Source organism: Ochotona princeps, chromosome 22, assembly GCF_030435755.1.
Source record: "Ochotona princeps isolate mOchPri1 chromosome 22, mOchPri1.hap1, whole genome shotgun sequence".
NCBI lineage: Eukaryota > Metazoa > Chordata > Mammalia > Lagomorpha > Ochotonidae > Ochotona > Ochotona princeps.
This window is the reverse complement of record NC_080853.1, coordinates 36,393,082-36,398,643: the sequence shown is the minus strand read 5'-3', so window position 1 is coordinate 36,398,643 and position 5,562 is coordinate 36,393,082. Positions and strand designations below refer to the sequence as shown.

General features: G+C 46.1%; 1 non-coding gene across 1 annotated transcript; it reads left to right on the top strand.

Moving 5' to 3' along the window:
* Positions 1–278: 278 nt before the first annotated feature.
* Positions 279–385, top strand: LOC118760216 (U6 spliceosomal RNA). Its single transcript, XR_004996652.2, has one exon. It is a non-coding gene; the product is annotated as a U6 spliceosomal RNA (small nuclear RNA).
* Positions 386–5,562: the final 5,177 nt, after the last annotated feature.

Sequence of the window (5,562 nt, the reverse complement as noted above, 5' to 3'; positions counted from 1 at the left end):
CTCCAGCTGGGACTGAGTGGGGAGACACCAGGAAGATGTAGAAGTCAGGATACCTCTGAATTTTCCCAGCTCTGTTCCTGGCAATGGGAGCGCCCCCTCTTGGCGCTGTCAAATGCGGCCACGGATGCCCACCCCAGGTGGCTGACACCCCAGGCCTGCTGTGCACAGGAACTTGTTGCGCTGTGGACTGAGTTTAGCATGAGCTCTTTCCTAAGTCTAAGTTCCATCTTAGAATAATTAGAATAATTGTATCCTTAGTTTAGAAATAAGAGAGGGGCATGCTCTCTTCGGCAGCACATATACTAAAATTAGAACGATACAGAGAAGTTTAACACGGCCCCTGCGCAAGGATGACACGCAAATTCGTGAAGCGTTCCATATTTTTCTATGTTTGGTATACGCTTGCAATGGGGGAATCTCAACTGAACTTGAACTGTGGTTATGCAACAAGGTGGAGGAATCCACCATGGGTTTGGGGAGGGGTGGGGAGAATCCAAGTACCTATGAAACTGTGTCACATAATACAATGTAATTAATGAATTAAAAATAATAAATAAAAAAAGAAAGAAATAAGAGAGGGGGGTTTGGTTAGAAACTGTTATGAAAAATGATCCAAAAAACTTGGAAATAAGGCAACAGACTCATGGCCTGTCCTTTCCATTTTGCAATGGGGTGTTGTCTAACAGGACAACTTGGTGAAATGCCTCCCGGCTAGACTCACAGTTAACACAGGAGTTGACCCAGATTGCAGGATGGACAGCCCAGCTATCTCTCCCACACATAATTTTGTGTCTGCTACTCGTGCTGCTTACTTTGCTTCTACCTAACACCATAGTCCAGTGGATTTATTTTCTATTAAATCCCTCTGAAGATTTTTGCCTTTTTTTTTGTCTTAGGTCTTATTACTTAGCAACTACTTGAAGTCAAACCTAGTTGTTGCTTGGACAAGTTACCTGGCTGAAAGATCTGTTTCTTTTTCCAGAAGGTTCTTATGAGAATGAAATCAGTCCCCAAAGATTCAGCTGGATCTTTTTCTGAGGGGTACGGGTACCAGGAGTATCAAGGGGATAGAAGAACATGGGAGACACTCCTCGCCAACTTCCCACTCTTTCTGCTCTCTTGGACCAGATCTCTGGCCAGGACCATCCCCTTCAAGCAGTGGGGAGGAAGGGCAAGAAAGAAAGGGGGCAATTTAATTTAAGGGATTTAATCTGAGTCAGCTTTATACCCACCAGCTCAAGTGGTGTGAAGAAAGAGTTGTGCGAGTGGCCATTGCCTTGGGGCTTTCATATGTAATCAGCATTTGGATTATTTGCATTATTACAGACTCTGGGAACAAATCAGAGCCATGGATTTTGTTCAGAACCCAACCGGTCAGCCAGTCATGTTCTGGTGCCATTGTTGAGGGTAGAGCCAAATTGATGCCTGAATGCAGAGTGCCTTTTGGTATAAAACATCAGTGTCATTGGTTGAAATGACAATTGTTAATCCCTCATAACCGAGCTTAAAAGATATTTGAGTGAGTTGTGGCCAAAATTACAGTCATGGCCATGCCCTTCTGGGTCAGTTTCTTTATGAATAAACTGAGAATTCAAACACACTCATGGGACATGCATCAGCAAAGGTGCCCACAGTGGAAATGGGTACTGTGTGCCACTCCTTGCTTTTCTTCCTATTAATGCAGATCTGGGAGGTAGGCATGATGACTCAAGGGATTGAGGTCCTGCCACCCGGTAGGCGATCTGGACTGAGTTCTTAGCTCCTGGGTATTTGGGAAGTGCGCCAGCAGATGTTCAGTGTCTTTCTCTGCCCCTATGATTCTCAACTAAAAGACATAAGTGAAAAAATTAAAAGAGAACTCAGAGGAGCCAGCATTGTGGTGTAGCAGATTAAGCTGCTATGACAAGGCACTTAATACGGGTGCCAGTTTGAGTGCCAGCTGCTCCACTTCCAACCCAGCTTCCTGCTGATGAGGCTGATAAAGCAGTGGAGGATGCCCCAAGCAGCTGACCTCTGCACTCTTGTGAGAAACCCAGAAGATCCTGGCTCGTGCTTTTGGCCCAGCCCAGCCCCAGCTGTTGCAGCCATGTGGGGAATGAGGCAATAGATGGGGATTTCTCTGTCTCTCTCCATAACTCTATGTTTCAAATAAATAGATACATATTTTAAAAAACTGTTTTTTAAAAAAGATAAGTGGGGGGAGAGAGAGAGAGACAGAGAGAGAGAGAGAGAGAGAAGACACAGAGAGCCACATCTCCCTTTTCACCATGTAAGAATGTGGTGGGAAGACAAGCTCTCCGAGCCAGGAAACACGTCTTCAGCAGACAGCAAGGCTCCTGGCACTGTGAGCTTGGACTTCCAGCCTCTGAACTGTGAGCAGTAAATTCTCTTGTTTAATGAGCTATGGTGTTTTGTTATGGCCATGCAGGTCGTCTTACACAGATGCCCACCCTCCTTTCCTCATGTGAGTACTAGCAGGTGACAATGCATTCTACAGGGACCAGGAAACTACAGCAAGAAGAGGCCTCTGTAGTCACTGGTCCCTGGCAGCATGGGCTCCTCACAAACAGGCCTGTGAAGACACCCAGAAGTGGGAGGTGTTGCATCCTTGACAATCTGTCCCAGGGGTAGTAAATCTTTTGTAAAACCTCCATTCTTGCAAGTTTTTCTCTAAGATTTATTTTTTATTGGATGGGCAGATTTACAGAAAGAGGGACAGAGAGAAAGATCTTCTGTCCCCTGATTCCCCCCGCCCCACTCCAAGCGGCAACAACTTATCTGAAGCCAGGAGCCTGGAGCTTCTTCCGGGTCTCCCACATGGGTGCAGGGTCCCAAGGCTTTGGGCTGTCCTCGACTGCTTTCCCAGGCCACAGGTAGGGAGCTAGATGGGAAGTGGAGCAGCCGGGACTCATAAAGGATCCCGGCATGTGCAAGGCAAGGATTCAGTCACTAGGCCGTCGCACTGGGTCCTCCTGCAAGTGTTTTGATGCCTCAGCATAGCTTTGTAATCACAGGTTTGTTAGTGGGGTTACTGGTTTCTCTGACAAGTACTTTGAAAAGGTAGTAGACTTCTGTTCGTTTCCTGTTGGTTCTGTATACCAGAAACAAGATCCCACACTCTAGCAGATGTCTTTCAAGTCTGCTTTATTTCTCTGTTGCCCATTCTCCACCTTATTTTTCCTCAGTGTGATGTGTCTAAATGGAGACCAACAGGGGTGCGGAGGCAACATTCTTATTTCATCTTGGCTACAGGCCCGAACCTCTTTGTTTTGCTGAAGTTGCTTAGTGGAACTTTGCCTTTCAAAGCCTTTGTTTTCATTTTATCTCCTACTATTTGGGGTTGAGAAGTCCTAAGGCTTTCTAATATGCCAAGATCCTCGGTCTGTGAACTCCCTTCGGTCTCACCTTGTGAGCCACACGAGGTCCCTCAAGCAGGTCGCTTTCTGGTACAGAAAGTAGCGCAGTCACGTCTTGCTAACCCACACTGTCACTTACACCACCGAAGGCTTTAACTTCATCTGTCCCCTTTCATATTGACTTATATAAGCCGGATTTTCAAATATGGATGTTTATAGTTTAAATTCTTATTTTATGTCTTTTATAACATCGCAGTCTTTGGTTGGCTCATATCTGCCGCATCTGTAGGTTATTTGGCACACAACTTGAGTAGTCTTCCAGGATTTCTAAAGAGTGTTTCTGCAAGCCCACGGGTCTAAAATCCACCTTCTTCTGCCTTTCCTCGCCTCTCTTCATGACAGTTTCACTGAATACAAAATGTGGCATGCAAAAGCTTTACTTCTTGTTTATACTTTGGTGCGATCTGTAATAACATTTAAAGGCATTTTTCATCTAGGAGAGTCTCTGTTGATTTTACTTGCTGCACTTGTCTGATTTGTTGAGAAGTCTGGTTGTTAAGAGGTTTGCCTGCAAAGCAGGCAAACAGGATATACATTAGGGTTTAGTGGGTTAAGCACCACAACACGGGGCAGATATAACAGTGGAGGATCGTAGAAGACCACACAGCCCAGACTGGGATCTCTGCAGGAAATCTAAGACCTTTTCCTAAATCACAATGCCTTGTGCAGCTCATCATACACCTCCATGTGCTCATGGCCGTGTCCCTCCTGGTGGATGGGAAAACCCAGGGGGAGGGTCGCCCACCCACGGCTATAGGAGGGAGCTGTCGTTTCCTATTAACTTAATGTGTGGCAGTGAGCGACTGGGTGAGTGTTTGTCGTCCTCGGCACAACCAGTGTTAGGGACTGGGAACAGAGCAGTGCCTTCTCCACGCCCCAATGATTTGATGAAACACATTTCTGTGGCCTGCTCAAGCAGAGTGTGATAAACAACTGTGTGGCATCTTCCAACACTCTCAGGGCCAGCCAAGCATCACTTGTTAGCGCGTTCCGTTTCTCACTTTCCTCCCCTGGCACTGCTTGTTTACAAAAATGAATGAGACTCGAACAAATAATACAAATGATTGTTCGTCTCAATTTGGGTTTTCCCAGAAGAAGACCTTGAGACAAGGGTTCAAGTGCAAGTAGTAACTTTGGAAGGTGCAGAGAACACCAGCATGTGTGTGGAACAGTGAGACAGGGTCGGGAAAGGAGCCAGCAAAGCTGCCATGATCGGGGAGCTCTGCCAGCAACAGCAAGCGCACGGTGCGTGCCTGGAGTGCTCGCCCACACAGCATCCGGGGAGGTCGATGGTGGACGGGGCAGACCGTGGGTGAAGCCTGTCCCACAGGAGCTTTCAGCAGCACTTGTTGCTGGACAACAGTGAGTGGGGATAGATAGCAGGTTTTAAAATTAGTTTTAATGTTGACATAATTTTAAATGCGTAAGACAAAATGTGAAGTATTATGAAGAGGTCCCATATACCTCAAATTCAGCTCCTCCTCATTACTAACATGTCATACTAGCATAATATATTTGTCACAATGAATGACCCGCACCAGCTTCCTTTAAAAAAAAAATTCAACCCTCTTTCTCCCTCCCACCCCTCTCTCTATTAGTCACCATGTTGTGGTCTTACTGAGGGATTTTGACAGCTCCCACATAGGAGGGATAACATTTGGTATTTATCATTCTGTGTCTGGCTTATTTCCCTTAACGTGATGTCTGCCCTCCAGTGCCAGCCCTTTTGCTAGAGTACCAGGATTTTGCTCATTTCATGGCAGGAAAGTATTCCATTGCATATTATAACGCATCCCCCTCCCCAGGTCCTTATCCGTTCATCGGATAAGGGACACATCGGCGCATTCCATGTCTTTGCTGTTATGCATAGTGCTACAGTAAAGAGAGGGAACAGGCCTCTGATGTCCGTATGGGCAACTGTCTCTGTGCCCCCATACAGACTTTTATGTCTTTCAGAGACAGCCAGCAGTGGAATTTCTTGGAAATATGATCATTTCATTTCTCTGCTTTGCTTTGTTTTTGAAGAATTTAGTTGAGGGGTGGAGAAGCAGTAGGTCTTTGATGTGTTGGCTTACTCTAAAAGAACCCGATCTCGAGCTAAGGCAGGGCAAAGCCAAAAGCTCAGAATTCGGTTTGGGCATCGCCT